At 45.7% G+C, this 16,674-nt stretch overlaps 1 protein-coding gene across 1 annotated transcript in view; it reads right to left on the bottom strand.

The window, feature by feature from the left end:
- The window catches only part of PRKAG2 (protein kinase AMP-activated non-catalytic subunit gamma 2), a 205,445-nt gene that overhangs the window by 60,491 nt on the left and 128,280 nt on the right, over positions 1-16,674 (bottom strand). The window lies entirely within an intron of this gene.

Raw genomic sequence — 16,674 nt, 5'->3', positions numbered from 1 at the left:
GACAGATCCTGAAGCTGAGGCTCCAATACTTTGGCCACCTCATGAGAAGAGAAGACTCCCTGGAAAAGACCCTTATGTTGAGAAAGATGGAAGGCACAAGAAGAAGGCGACGACAGAGGATGAGATGGTTGGACAGTGTTCTCGAAGCTACCAGCATGAGTTTGACCAAACTGCGGGAGGCAGTTGAAGACAGGAGTGCCTGGCTTGCTCTGGTCCATGGGGTCACAAAGAGTCGGACACGACTAAACAACAACAACAACAAGAGATGATACTGCTTAGCTTAGCCACTTTCAATGTCTGATGGAGCCAGATGGGAAGGGAAGGGCAGAGTTAGAAATGCCCCAAGGGACTCCCACCCGCTTTATTAAGAAGAAGAAGAAGAGTTTGGATTTGATATCCCGCCTTTCACTCCCCTTCAGGAGTCTCAAAGCGGCTAACAATCTCCTTTCCCTTCCTCCCCCACAACAAACACTCTGTGAGGTGAGTGGGGCTGAGAGACTTCACAGAAGTGTGACTGGCCCAAGGTCACCCAGCAGCTGCATGTGGAGGAGCGGAGACGCGAACCCGGTTACCCAGATTACGTGACTACCGCTCTTAACCACTACACCACACTGGCTCTCAATTAGGAATCTGGAACTGGCCAGACTGTCAATTTCAACATCTTTGGTCCATCAGAGCCAAGTGGCTGTTACAGGATTTCTTACAGAAAATGTATGTGGTATGATGACTTTCCCTAGCAAGCACTGCTAGAGGAAATAGAGGAGGGAGAGTTGGTGGATACAATTAACAAAGTCTCTAGAGCAGCAGCCTTCTCCAATTTGGTGCCCTGAAGATGTATTGGCTTACAACCATCAGTCCCAGCCAGAATGGCCGATGGTCAGGGATGATGGGAGTTGTAGTCTGAAGAGAACCATGCTAAGGAAGGCTCCTGTACAGAGGATTTGTACCAATCCCATTATTTCAACACAATCCGTCTTCTGTTGGTTGGAAGTATCATGAAAGTCAACGGTACAGCAGTTTCCGTTGATTTTAAAGACCATATCTTGGCAACCTGAAATTGACTTTTGTTTGAAGAGGCATTTGTGTTGTGTAAAATTAAACAAAACACACACACAATAGCTGTTAAGGTACTGTTCAGAACCAGGAAACTGTTAATGCATGCCCTCCTCGGCAGTTCTGTTATCTCAGATGTTGCTATGAGAAAGTGAACACTTCCAAGCAGCAAAGAAATTGAACTAAAGATTTAAAGGCTGTTATGAATGGTAAATAAGCAAGAAAGCTGAAAAATGGTTGTTTGCTCTCTCCTATAAAGATTCCCAATTGTGACATGTTATAAAAAAAACACAGAAAAACCTTCTGGATATGCTCTTAAAAAGGTAAAGGTAAAGGGACCCCTGGCCATTAAGTCCAGTCGTGACCGACTCTGGAGTTGCGGAACTCATCTCGCTTTATTGGCCGAGGGAGCCAGCGTACAGTTTCTGGGTCATGTGGCCATCATGACTAAGACACTTCTGGCGAATCAGAGCAGCACACGGAAACGTCATTTACCTTCCCGCTGGAGCGGTACCTATTTATCTACTTGCACTTTGACGTCCTTTCGAACTGCTACGTTGGCATGAGCAGGGACCAAGCAACAGGAGCTCACCCCGTCACGGGGATTCGAACCACCAACCTTCTGATCAGCAAGTCCTAGGCTCTGTGGTTTAACCCACAGTGCCACCCTTATGCCACTGTTATTAGGATGCACATTTGTATTTCTAAACACATGATGTTGCTTTATGCAGGGTCTGATCATTGGCTCACTTAACCCAATACTGAATGCTCTGATCAGCAGCTGCTCTCTGGCATTATTTTGTAACAGGCTTGGATTGTTTTTCATTTTGTGTGAGTCACCTTGGGAGAGTTTTTAAGGACCAACAGGTGGGTATTAAAGTTATTATAAAGGAACATCATGAAATGTCTCAGCAGAGGGTCTTTCCTACCCTTCTACTTAAAGTAATATTTAACTAATTCTGCTATAGATAAACCACAGGAGCTTTTATGTGTATAGCATTTCCCCCACAACTGCTCTGTAGCCCCACATTCCATCACAGTTTTAAAATATTATATTCCATTTCACTTATGGAGGTCTGCTATATATGACCAGGAAAGTGACAAGAGGAAGAAGAGATGAAAAAAGCCAGCAAAATTAGCACATGCAACAGGAAAGAGGAAGAGGAGACAGATGGTCAAGAGAACAGACCCGGTGAACACAAGAGAATACATTTGTGGGAGATTGTGGGGATCGTTGTTAAGAAGCAGAGAGGAAGCGTGGGATAAGAAGGAAAGGGAAAGAGTCTGTTTGTTTGGAGATACAGTTGTACCTTGGATCTCGAACACCTTGCAAGCTGAACATTTTGGCTCCCGAACGCTGCAAAGCTTGCAGTCTATGTCCTGACAGATTCTAAGCTAGAGAACATTCATATTCTCAAGAATCTCCCTACACCCTTCTGCTGTGCCTGATGCTGTCTCTAACTAACAGATGCTAACTCTAACTAACAGATGACTACAGAAAGAACATTGTTTCTTCTAGCTAGAATAGCATTTAATGCCCTTTTCTATATGCTTGAAAAGACCTTGCTTCAGTCTGATGGTCAAGATATCAGACAACAATACTCCTTTGCAGTCAGACACGATATCAGTGCACTGTTTCAGACCACGATACAAACTAAGGATTAATCAGACTTGCCATTTCGCATCAGACTACATGGGAGTCAAGCTTTCTAGGTTGTGAGAAAGGTTAATGAACTGTGCAATTCTATAAATGTCTACACAGGTCTAAGCTACTGAGTTCAGTGGGATTTACTCTGAGGAAACCATGAACAGGATTGAAATCCGAACTCTCTTCCCCAGTGCTTCATTTCTTCCAAGTCCAATGCATTAAAGGTAAAGGTAAAGGTAAAGACCCCTGACAGTTAAGTCCAGTTGCAAATGACTCTGGGGTTGTGGTGCTCATCTCGCTTTACTGGCTGAGGAAGTCGGCGTTTGTCCACAGACAGATTTCCGGTCATGTGGCCAGCATGATGAAGCCGCTTCTGGCGAAACCAGAGCAGCGCATGGAAATGCCATTTACCTTCTGGCCAGAGCGGTACCTATTTATCTACTTGCACTAGGTTGGCAGGAGCTGGGACCGAGCAACGGGAGCTCACCCCATCGTGGGGACAATGTTTTTACAGGCAGGTAAGTGTTTTCAGAGTGCTTGAAGTTTTGGTGGAAACTGCAAATGATGACAATGACATTCCATTCAAAGGAAATATGATTTACTGCATTACAGCTCCTTAATGCGACTGCTGAGATGCATCTATCACAAGAGCTAATGGGCTAACATGTCGGCTGAAGAGAGGTCCAATAGCAACAGGCTGTGCCAAAACACTAATAATCAGACACACAGGAGCCAAGCCACACAGTTAGCAACGTCAGAGACATGCCAAAAAAATAAAATAAGAGGATGCAGTAAATGGTCAGCAAATGAGGTTTCTTCAGGAATACTACAGAGCTGTGTATAAGATTGTATTCATATAGTTTCTCTCCACTTTCACTCTCTCTGTCCCATTCAAATATGTGAATGGACAGGGAGTATGTCAGGGCTGAACCAAGGATAGTGGTCTCAAGTGAGCCAGGAGCTAGGAACCAGGAACTGTGGGAAAAGCCAATAATCAGAACTGAAGAGTAAGTCTCTACGCAAAGGACGAACCACAAGGTGAGGTCAACGAGCAAGTCAGAAGTCCGGATCAAAGAATAACCAAGGATACAATACCACACCAGAGTTCAGGAAAACCTTGTTGCTTGAGCAACAAGCCCTACACCCATCTCTATCACTAGTGGCCTCAGGGGCTAGGGGTGTGGGGTTTGAAGGAGGGCTGAGGCATGGGCAGAAAGGGTTAGGCCTCCTTGTCCACCCATACGCCAGCCTCAATTACAGAAGCGTGCTGGTTTTAAAATGGATGATTTGTAATTTAATTTGGATTATCGATTGGCCAGGATTGCACACAGAAGTCGAGCAGTTTTGCACCCACACAGGTAGGACCTTGCAATGTGTGTTCCAACAAGGTTTTGGAGTTCAGCCTTTCCCTTTGCTTTTGATTTGTGCATCAATATTGCTGCAAGTCCAAATCTGCCGTTAATCACTCTTCTATTTTCCCATCAGCTTAGGCTTTCCTTTTCTGGCACTGCTCAGGATCTGACATGCAAAGCCATTTCTCTCCGGGCTAAATATTTTCCACACCTTTTAAGCATTTGCTTACCATTTTTGTGCCAGCATTTCAAATGTGCAAATATTCCATGTGCACTGTGTTAGGGCATGGGGCAAAGGACTCTCTTCCCCTGAAACCCTTCTGTAAAGGTTTGCACTCTTCCACTAGTAGGGAAAAGAGGCGCAGGCAAGCTATGGCTGGTGAATGTTAAGTAGAGTAAGTTACTTGTAGCAAAACTGAGCAGGGCCTGCTATTTCTCCATTAGGCTGATTCATCGCAAAGAATACCAGGCATTTAAGGCAATTGCTGCAAACTTCACATGATAACAGTTGCCTGCAGTTGCTTAATGGCTGTGAAGGCACATACAAAGCAGCAGGTGAAGAGTGTGTTGATGATTTGTAATGAAAGCTCTCGAGATGGGAAGCCACATAAGGAAGCGAGCAGCTAGGCAGTACAACCCCTACTGCAACTGGGAAATGTCGTATTTCCCTTTAAAAGATGTAACGCAGGGGAGATACAGCATCTCCTGGCTCATTCTTCCACTTTGTTGTTGTCATTGTTGGACCAGAGCACGCCTCTCGCAGTTTGGTCAAACGCATGCTGGTAGCTTCGAGAACACTGTCCAACCATCTCATCCTCTTTCATCCCCTTCTCCTTGTGCCCTTCATCTTTCCCAACATCAGGGTCTTTTCCAGGGAGTCTTCTCCTCTCATGAGGTGGCCAAAGTATTGGAGCCTCAGCTTCAGGATCTGTCCTTCCAGTGAGCACTCAGGGCTGATTTCCTTAAGAATGGATAGGTTTGATCTTCTTGCAGTCCATGGGACTCTCAAGAGTCTCCTCCAGCACCATAATTCAAAAGCATCTTCCACTACTCCCCCAATAAATGCATATATTGAACGACACATGAACATGACTGGCCCTATTGTACCTACACCGGCCCCAACAGATGGGAGGAATCGCAATTGCTATACATTTCCAAAGCTGCTGTTGGTACCCATCTGTCTCGGGAGGCAATGGCAGAGTGCACTTTCGGGGGTAACGTCAAACTGTTGGAGAGTTACAGCGCCTGCTGTGGCTGTAGAGACCGATATGGGAGAGATGTTTTGTTGCAGCTGGGGCAGGTGAAGGCATCTGGTTGTGCTGCTGCAGATGCACCATGGCGTTTCTTCTCTCTGCGCTCCTCCCAGCGGTCATTCCTCCTCTGGTCACTGCTATGAATGCACAACCTGACTGCCTGTCTGCAGGCCCCACGGTCGTCCGCAAGGGGTTCCCACAGGGCAGGGTTGACATTGCCAGCCTTCATGTCACATTTGGAGACATCTTTGTAACACAGAGCTGGGCTTTCGAGAGGCCTAGTGCGTGATGCAACACACTTTTGTCTTGGCATGGGGATGCGCCAGGTTGAACAGAGACCCCGTCACTTCTTGAAGTACACACCATACACCAGGGCACTGTTATCATTATTACCTTGTGAATTGTAAATATTTTAATAAATCAAGGGACAAAAGCACGCTGACCCTGCATAGAACGGAGCTGTATAGAATCTTAGGCAAGTCTTCTCTGTCCCCCACAGCCCTCACCCCAATCTATAATATTTATTTATACTGAAACGTATAGGCTGCCTTTTGTGCTCAAAGGGCCCTTAAAAAAAAACAATGACGAACACAATAAAAAGGAAATGGAGATTTGAGTTCTGGTTGTCAACAAATTTGGTTCTCTGCTATTGTGATGTTTGGGGTTTTTTTATAATAGTTTTATATTTTTGTTTTTGTGTGTGTGGATTTGGTATATTTTATATTGCTATGCATCTTGGCAAGTGTTATTGTTGTTGCAATTAACGCAGCATTCAAGAAATCTTTCAAGACGGTGAACTTGGAACGTTTGCAAGCTGCCCCTGCCCTAGGTAGCATATTTTCCTGCTGATCGGAAGGACCACTCTTCTTCAGCTTATTATTCAAACACATTAGCCAACAAAAAACAGCGAACACATTCAAGTAGTCCTTGAGCGAACACATCCTTGGCCCCTGCTAACGAAACAACAAACACTAAGACAACACAGCCCTGAAATGCTGACCTCCGACCCTGTCACTTACGCCATGAGTCTGTTGCAATGCCTAGGCACCCTGGGCTTTATTTACTTAGCACATCACCTGGTTTCTCATTCTCTTACAGAATACTTCACATTCCTCAATGGTGAGGCTTTAAAGGAACAGGTTCTGGGCCCAGTCTGCTCCCCTGCAAGTGTGATCGCCATTAACCTGGCTGTACTACCAGTGACATTAGTTACACTCAAACCCATGCACACTTTGCGCAAAATGTAATATATACAAATTCTGGAGCCCAAATTCTGTGATGAGAAATGCTTGATTATTTGCCCCTTACAAACCTCACAAATTAGGTAAAGCTTCGGGAGTTTCTCCTCTACAGCTTTATTTACTTTGATTCTTTAGAACAACCACCACAACCACGAATCATGTAATTTGCAGGCAAAAGAAATGCCTTCATATTCAAACAATCCATAATTAACACGAGAATTTGCTGCCATAAGATGTGGTGGTACACAACTAAGTTTTACTCAAAACTGACCCAACAGGTGTTACCTTGAGTTGAAGAAAGAGCCCTCTAATTATTTGGGTTTCTTCCCCCTTAATCATTCCACCCCTTGATTGTGTGGATCAAGTGAGAATAGGTTCCTGTCTCCAAATAAGATGCTAATAAACTTGGCCAACTACAACCAGGTCCTACACATGTTAACTCCAAAATTAATACCATTGTGCTGAGTTACTTACTCCCAAATAACCATGCATAAATTTGCAGGGAATGGGGTTGTGTTAGATAGCGAAATGAGAAAAATATTCCACAATCTGGATCTTGGTGTGCTAAATCCCTCTTAAACCACTGAGGATTTGCAAAATAGCCTACATATTATGCATGTCATCCAGAACATGGAATGCCAACGCATGTAAAACCATTGTGCTATATGACTGGCATGCATGCTGGATATTTCCAAAATAGGGGGTGGGGGGAACCATGCAAACACCGAAACCCAAGTTAGGGTATTTCTTGGAGTAGGCAAACCTCAGAGCAACTATGAATTTGTTTGTCTGTTTGTTACTATTTCTAAGATGCTCCTAGGTATGACTGTACTGTGTTTTGATGTTATCTTGTTATCAAAACACAGTACAGTCATACCTTGGGATAAATAAGCTTCAGGTCGAGCGCTTTCGGGTTGTGCTCTGCGGCGACCTGGAAGTAACGGAGTGCATTACTTCCGGGTTTCGCAGCTCGCACATGCGCAGACGGTCAAAATGACAGCACGCGCATGTGCGGAAGCGGCAAAATGCGACCCGCAGACGCACTGTTGTATCTTACGTTCTGTTCAGTATGCAAACGGGGCTCCGGAACGGATCCCATTCGCATCCCAAGGTACCACTCTAATAAAATATCACATACAAACACAAGACCCAAATATTAAATGCGACAGTCTGAGTGATCAAGGAGCAGGTTATAGTGTGTACTGAAGCCAGCTTTATTTACTACCCTAAATTCTAAGCACAAAGCATAGGTTCTCTATCTCCGCCCCCCCCTTCATTATGGTGAATAGTGGGGGTCTGTTTTTTTTAGCGAGAGCTTGTAAGGAACCAATGGGATTGCAGTGAGTCTCGATGGACTCCACATACAGATAACACAGTGGCACATTGCATTTCCCGAAGGGAGACTTGCTAGTGAAGGCTGACCCTCCCGCAATCAGAAGAGGATTCTCCTAATTCATGACTCCACTTTTTCCCAGAAGAGTGTATGGCAACCATTCATTTAACGGGGAGAAGGGGAGGGGTAAAAGCGTGTCCTGGAAACCTACCAGGGTGAGATTTAAACTTCTTCCTCCCCTGCCCCTGTTTTTCCCAGGGATCCGAGCCCTTAAGAATCAAGCCCACTCTGGTCTGAACAGCTCTTGTCTCTGTGAAGAGGTCATAGCACAGGGACAGAGTAGATGTATTGATCTGATGCAGCGTAAGGCAGCTACCTACCTACCTTCATCCACTATCCCCATCCTAGGTTTCGTTTCTCGGCCACGCTTGAATGTGCAATAATTTTTGGAACTGATTAGCTATCGCTGACCATTTTTCAGACTTTGATTGCTCAGGGCTTTTAGTCCTCATGGGATCCCACTGGCAGTGATAAGAGCCAAAGGTCATTTGCACAAAGGGGTGTCAGATTGAACCTTCGTAAGGAACAACTCTCTGAAAGGGTGCTGTGAATGGCTACCAGGAAAACAGCCTTCTTGGCAGCAGCACCCCATTTCTGCAATGCCCTTACCAGGGAGACTCGCCCGGCACCAACGTTGCTATTTTGTGTGTGTGTCCAGCACAGAGCTTTCAAAATTTTAATTTCTTGGGTTCTTTTGTTTTAAGCACTTTAATTTTGGACTAGCACCTGGTTTTAGGCTGCATTATCATCTGTTTTTATTATTTTGTATTTAATGGCGAAACTGTGTAGGCCGCCCAAATAAATTCTTATCTGAAAGGTGGGATATAAATCTCTGTTAACAAAATAACAATGAAGTAATGTGCTTGGGAGTAAGACCAATTAAACTTGGTGGGACCTTATTTCAAATAAACCTGCATAGAATCAGGCTATTAAAACTATATAGCTTTGGCAGGCTTATGCAAAACCTCTGGACAAAGCAATACGGTATTGTCTAGAAAGCTGACTCCCAACCTGGGAATACAACTTGCTTTTATGCTCTGGGCTGCAGGGGTTGAACATGAAAATGCTAGTGCCTCTCAGAAGGCAAGCCATTGTGATAATAAAGCCTTGGTTTGTCATTCCTTCTCCTTTATGAGACTGGATTTTTTCAGCATATAGGCATTGCATCCTTGCCAGGAGAACAATTAACCCCCCCCCACACACACACAAAGTAACCTACACCATTTAAAATTCTAAATGCATCCGAGTGCAGCCTCGTCCCATGGGGAGACAGCAGGGGTGTGAGGTGGGGGAAAGAGAGCTCCAGACTTTCAGCCCTGCTCATCATCATTCTTATCCTGCTAACGTGGGAAATTAATCTCTTTATTAATGTATGTCGCAGTGTGGTTCCTTGGACACCTGCCAAAGCCCTCCTGGAGGAATGAGTGATGACTGCTTAGCTCCTGTTTGACAGAAAATAAACTGCTTGTGCCTCGCTTATGATCCCTTACTGTACTTAGTGAAATAAATTTGTGCCGGTTATAGCAAAAGATCACATCTGCAGCTTGCACGTTTGAGCAATTTGCTCTCAGAAGCTGATATCACCGCTGCCCACTCACCTACCTCCCATTGAAATGGATGCCCTCTCTGCACAAAGACCCTCTCTGACATCTCTTGCTTTCCCCCACCCCTACAACCTGGTAATCGTACAGACAGGCATTGAACTTCTTACAAAAGGGATATTGGTATCTCAGCCATTCACACTTTCTTGCTTTTGGACTTCCTTTCTTTTTTCTTTTTTTTGCAGTGAAGTTAAAACTATTTGTTGCGCCACTCCTGCTGCAACCAGGCTAGTTTCCCTTGAAAGCCCCTTTAAAAGAAATTCTACTACTCCTCTGCTATTGGCTGCTTGCAGGGAGGCTGAGCAGGCAATTGTCTCTGGCTCTAGTTCCACTTGCCAGCGTACGTGTTTGCCCTTGAGGCTGAGAACACTCGGATGAAACGCACCACAAGGCGGCTTTCCGAGTCTTGCTCTGAGGAGGCCGGCAGCTGTTGGTTCCTCTCAACACTCCTCTTGCACACAGCGGGAAGCGGCTGGCCTGTCAGCAGCGTCCGATCCAACTCACGCCTGCACTTCCCGCAGGCTTCGTGAAGCAGCATTCTTCTCCAGAAAACTCTCCCTTTCCCAATTCAGAGGCTTAGACCCCCAGTTGGTCTCACCACCACCACTTCCTTTGCCTGCCTACCCAAAAGCACTCTCTTCTCTGGCTAATGTAAGGATGTAAGAGGTCCCTGCTGAAGGAGATCAAAGGCCGATTTAGTTCAGCATCTTGCTCCCTACAATACCCTGGTTGCAAAGCCCAATAGCAACCCAGAGACAGAAGCTGAGGGTCAAACTGAGAAAGCTTTGGAACTCAGTCCCACCACTGAAATTGAGGCATCCAAGCCTGAGGGCATCGGGTGTCTGCACGCCCCAGGAATGACAGCCCCTAATCCCATTCCACCAAGGAGCTGGTATATTTCCCCCATGTACTCAGCTGAGCTAGCAGGGCAACAGAGACAGCATGCACAGCATGAGCTCCTGGAGAGATGATGGTGTGTGGGCTTGCAACCAGAGAGTTGCCCCTTTCTTAGGTGGAGCATGAGAGGTGCAGTAAGGCTCAGAACGTAAGTGGACTCAGTGTGCCTTGGAACAAGTAGCCTGTTTTCACAGCTCTGTCCAGGGTCCTGAAACCACTGGTCTCTACCACTGTTTTCCTTTGTTTTCAGGAATCCTCCTCTTGAATGAGCTGTGCAAGTCTTCTCTTTTTGCCCTAGATTCTCACACTCCTGACCCAACCGAAGCCTCTCTCTTACCAGGGTGGGATAATGAGATGCCTCAGGTAAGTACACAACCAACAGCACCTTTCACTGTTTCTTGCCACTGAATGTGGAAGATTCACTTAGCTATTATGACTATTAGCCATAGGTAGATTCCCCTGCACATGAATTTGTCTGACCTGATCTAAGTCTGTGGCCATAATCTCATTTTGTGGCAGCAAATTCCACAAAATGCTTATGTACTGCTTCCTTCCTTTTGTCTCCCCTGAGTCTGGTGCCAATCAATATCAACGTAGGCTCTAGCACTATGCGATGAGGAAAACAACTTATCTCTGTCTACTCTGCTCACGCTGTGGGCTTAATTCTCTCCAATGGTGCCTTTCAGACTGTCACCAAATTCTTCCCAACAACTTACTCAATAAAATTATCTCTGCTTTGGTCTCTATTTTGGCCCCTGCTTCCCTCAGAAATGTGCTCATATATTCTAGTGTGGCTTCAGGAATCATGTTTGTGCAATTCTGTTGGCAGTTATCTATCAGGGAGCCAACGAGCAATAAATCTCATAGAGTAAGTGAAGTTAACTCATTAGGAGCAGTGACCATTTTAGGCGTGTCCACCAACACGTGGGCCCTTTTGGACCCTGAAGAGGGAGGAATGCAGGCGTAACAGGGCAGGGTAGGCTTATGCACACTCCGCCGATGCATGGGGGGGGTTGACAAACGGAACCCCCATGCAAAATGGTCGCTGCCTGTAGTAGAAGGAACAAGGCCTGCTCAGGAGCAGCAGGCCTAATGAGCACAGCAACTCTTCTTGGTAGGTCTTACTGTTAGTTTCTGTTTGTGCCACTGTGCAGTTGCTTGGAGTCACAAGACTCTGTATACATTCCAGAGATTCCATACTGTTGGAAGTCTCACGGAAGACAGGAGACAGATGTGATGTTTACTGGTTTCCTGTTATTTTGTTTTTCCAGTTGCTCTCTGCTTTCACAAAGAGAGGATGTTTCTTTTCTGTCTGTGTAGTTAGGAATAAAACTCTTTGGCGAAGTAGCTCATAAACGTCTTGTCCTTCCCTGCGTGCTGAATAATCTATGTAATGGGAAATGTGCTTGGAGCCTTATCAAAGACTCAGGTCATTAATCATCGTCGGAGGAGATTCAGAAGGCTTGACCGGAGAAGTATTTCGGTCAAATGCAAGTCCGACACTTACCCCTATGAGGCAGTTGTGGAGATTGAAGGTCCTGCCTTCCCACAACTGCCTAAGTCGTCTCCTCCCCAGGGTCCTTCTCAAGCAATCTGAGACTTGCTCCTCCCTCTTCATACCAGCGGGGAGGAGAGCTTGTCGCAGCAGGCATGGGAGACACCCTAGCTTCTTCACCAGCCTGATTCATCTCCCTTTTCACCAGCCTCTTCACCTCCCTTTTCACCTGCTTCTGCTTCTGGCCTTCTCTCTGCCACAGACTCTCCCTGCTCACTAAGCCCTGTTTCCCCTTCAACTTCTGACACCTCCTCCTCCCAGTCTTCTCCCTCTTCTCCTTCTGACCACTCATCATTGTCCCACCACCACTCCCTGAGCTCTGAGCCTTCTTCCCTTGGGATTTCTCTCCCTGGCACCTCCCAGCGTTCCTCTGCGTCTCGCCAGTCCATTACATTATCATGATCTAAGTGCAGCAGTATCAAAATTGTCATGGTTAAGAAAAGAAAGGCAAGCTAGTAACTTTCGGAGGCTTATTTGGCTGCCTTAAAGAGGCTCATTTCCCACTCCAGAAACTCTGGCACTGCAGACATGTCCAAAGACAGCCCTGTGTGGTCACCACTGCTGACCTGGGATGTGTTTGAGCTGGAGGTGCAAATCTCCATATCTCATTACCCTGGAGTCAGCCTGACCCCTCTGCTTCCAGCTGCCGTGTGTGTGTGTGTGTGTGTGTGTAGATTTCATTTCTGAAAACAAACAGCAGTTCAAGTTCTTGATTTAAGAAGTAGCTGCCACCTAGAAATCTTGGTTCATATATTACCCATAGTCCAAGGCCTAGGGGGTGGGTCACAAACACGTCATTAAAGCCTGAATCTCTTTGGTCAAGAGACTACCTACATTGCCTCATGAGTCTCATGTGGACACTATGCTCAATCCACTTGCACAATTCAACTGCAATCCAGATACGTTAAAATCAGTAGGTGTCTTGGCATTGATTTCAGCTAGATATGGAGGGCAATCTATGAAACCTGAACCCATGACTTTCTAAAGGGTCTGCTCTAGCGTTCTCACAAACTACCGGACTCAAAGAAGTACTATCTGGTTGCAAAACCTAGAGTCAATTGTGCAAATTAGGTGGTGCTGTATACATCCACTCAAGACTTTCATAATTTATTTGGTTTTGCTCTTCAGGTTTCTAAATAATTTGGATTTTTGCCCTCACCAGAGATTGCCTGGAATGGGAAGAACATGCAGTGGTTTTAATGGCAATGAATGAGATCTAAAAACTTGCTTTTTAAACTCAAAAATCTACCCTGATTTATATGCCACATTCTATGCCATTCAGTGGATTTTCTGTTCCTGTGACACATTCCCAGCTGTGCAGAATACACCCAGCCCTTGTTCATTCAGTAACGTTGAAACTTCAGTGCGAAGGAGCCCAATAGGCTCTTGGGAGCCATGTAAATCCTGGGCATTTATAGCAGATGTACACAGAATGCGAGAAAGGCCCAGACAACTTCCTGGGAAGATACAAACTTCTCAGGCTACCACTTATTACCATTCACTTAATGAAGCGTTGAGCATCAGTGGAGCTCTGGCCAGTGTTCAAGGAACAATCCACCCTTTGATGCAGACACTTTTTCATTAATTTTAAATCTCTCTCTCTCTCTCTCACACACACACACACACACACTGGTACCTCGGGTTATATACGCTTCAGGTTACATCCACTTCAGGTTACAGACTCCACTAACCCAGAAATAGTACCTCGGGTTAAGAACTTTGCTTCAGGATGAGAACAGAAATCGTGCTCCGGCGGTGCGGCGGCAGCGGGAGGCCCCATTAGCTAAAGTGGTGCTTCAGGTTAAGAACAGTTTCAGGTTAAGAGCGGACCTCCGGAATGAATTAAGTACTTAACCCAAGGTACCACTGTAGTAGTGGTGGTAATAATAATAATAATAATAATAATAATAATAATAATAATATATTATTTGTACCCCCACCCATCTGGCTGGGTTTCCCCAGCCACTTTGGGTGGCTTCCAACAGAGATTAAAAATACATTAAAACATCAATCATTAAAAGCTTCCCTAAACAGGGCTGCCTTCAGATGTCTTCTAAATGTCAGGTAATTGTTTATCTCTTTGACATCTGATGGGAAGGCGTTCCACAGGGAAGGCGCCACTACCGAGAAGACCTTCTGCTTGGTCCCCTGTTAACTTGGCTTCTCACAGTGAGGGAACCACCAGAAGGCCCTCGATGCTGGATCTCAGTGTCTGGGCAAAACAATGGGGGTGGAGACGCTCCTTCAGGTATACTTCAGGACAGGACAGATTCCTGTTTGAAACCCTGAAAAGCCATTGCCGGCCACTGTGCAGACAATGATAAGCTGGAGGAACCATTGGTCTGATTCTGTGTAAGGCAGCTTCCTGAAGACATGGGGATGTTATCCACCTATTTGTTGAAAGAAACATCCTTGCTTTGTAACACATGAATGTGCATATTTGCAGCAAACATGGATTCCGCACAAAAGGCGGAGGCATCCCCATGCAGACTTCAGGGTTAAGAAGCAAGCTCCCAAAGGCATTTTTACGCAACACCATTCTCCAGGGGGCCCATACTCTGAGCGGGCAGAGCTGCTGCTTACATTGAGAAGGAGGAGAGATAAACACAGCATGGGGCTTGCTCTGCAAGGGCTATTATCCTTTGCTTTATTTGCCCTGTGTGATCTGAATTCACCCGTTTGTTTTTGCCAGCATAAAACCAACAGCTGAGAAGAAAAGGTCCTGAGACTGCTAATGCAAACCTCAGAATGTGTATGAAAACAGCTAGAGCAGGAAGAAAAGAGAAAAGGGCGGCAGCTGGTCGCAGGAGGAGGTGAGAGGTAGGGGAACAAAAAAGCATGAGGACAGAGCAGGGTTAGTTATTAAAACAGCCAAGTGAAACAAGGCATACGCAGGAATAAGCCCCTTGGGGAGATATAAGCAAGCAAGGAAGAAAAATCCCAACAGTGCAGTTTTATGTAACTCTTTCACTGCTAATTCTTAAGTGCCATCGTCCGCCTGCAGTCCAAACACAGCGACAGCTAAAGTATTTTGATCTGAGGGATCCCCTCCTCTTTTACTAACTGCACACTGTTCTGTTCCGTTTGGAATGGTTTCACCTGTTTTACAATCCTAAAATGGTGTATTATGTTGTCATAATTCACCTTGGGGCCTTATGGTGAAAGGCAGGTTAAGAAATCTTAGAAATAAATAGATTAGGGAACAAGCCATATTGAACATGACGGACTATATTCAGACTTCCCTGTTCATTAACACCAGGGCCCTTGCACTGGCAAACTGGTGAGCTTTAATGCTGAGCAATCGAGCACCACAGTTACACTAGCAGAAGCTCATGGTGCAACAGATTGTGCAGCCTGCCAGTTTATGGATTGTTCTGCTGGTGAAAAAAGATTGCACCAGCAGAACAAATACACAGCTAGGTGACATTAACTTGGGGCGCATCCACAGTGCTGCTTTCTCTTGCTCTTCAGCACTGAATCAGAGGACCCGATTTGCTCCTATCCAGCAGTGAAGATAAGGTTTCCCCGGGGGAAAGCGGTGGGACAAGCGGAAGTCTGGGGGCTCATCCATACCCCCATTTGCCTCGCCACTTTTCCCCAGGAAAACTCCTGGTTTAGCGCTGCTGAAGTAGAACAAACAGCAATTAGGTTTTCTTGGGGGGGGGGGAGTTGCAGGGCATAAGCCAAAATCGCTTAGACCTCTGCTTTTTAGACCCAGGACAAGCCGAAGTGTGTTCGGGGGGCCCCAGGAATCCTTAGTGGTACCTTGGACACAACCCACCGGTCCTTACATCTGAGTAAGGGCAGCACTGCTAGATCACGTACTTGCTCAGGATTACATCTGACGCTTGTGTTGACAGCACTGAAAGCGCCAGAAATGCTGTAGGCCAAAGGTTTCTCATTACAATTATCTCCATAGCAGGAGATTCTGCAAATCAGTTCTAGTTAAAGGTGAAGAACCCAGACAGACGCATTAGTCTTGGGAGGTTTCAAGTTTGCAAAAGAAATACTGTAAAGGGCAAATGCGGATTTGAAGTTACATTCCCTGACATTCTGTAAAACACAGCTAGCCGCAAGATTATAATTTACACACATATACATATAAGGGCAATATACTCAAGTAAAGTATAACACTCTGCTGCCTGATGTGTTATTTCCCATAGCACTTCTGCTGCTGTTTTGTTTCTGGTGCACACCCACAAACATACATAGGAACTGTAACTATAGAACCACAGCTGGATGAAGCAACAGTTGTCGGGGATCTAGTATCAGTATGGAAGTGTGACTGACAAGTGCATGTCAGCAGCGCTGGGCTCGGGAGCAGGAGAAAAGCACATGCCTGCCTACCATGTGATCCTCAGCCATGTGCTCGGCAACAGCGAGCAAGGAAAAAACAGCTATCATCAATGCTCCCATCCTCTGCGCTTTCTTCTAAGGCGTCATCCGATTTGCTCTTCCAGGCGCAAAGCTCATTTGATTAGATTGCTATTAAAAGAACAATTTATCTAAACACGCTAAACTGGAGGAGAAGTGTGGGCTTGAAGCAAGGCAGATTTTTGGGAGAGTGGTGGGGGGGGGCATCGATCTTACAAGCATCTCTGAGGCAGATGAGTTGCCGCTGCTCCCAGAGGAGTAATGAAGCTACGTTTCATTTGCACATGTTAATTAACTCAAATGGTAT

Source organism: Podarcis bocagei (genome assembly GCF_964188305.1).
Source record: "Podarcis bocagei genome assembly, chromosome: 12".
Lineage (NCBI taxonomy): Eukaryota > Metazoa > Chordata > Lepidosauria > Squamata > Lacertidae > Podarcis > Podarcis bocagei.
The sequence above is the reverse complement of the archived record's forward strand: the minus strand, read 5'-3'. Positions and strand labels throughout refer to the sequence as shown.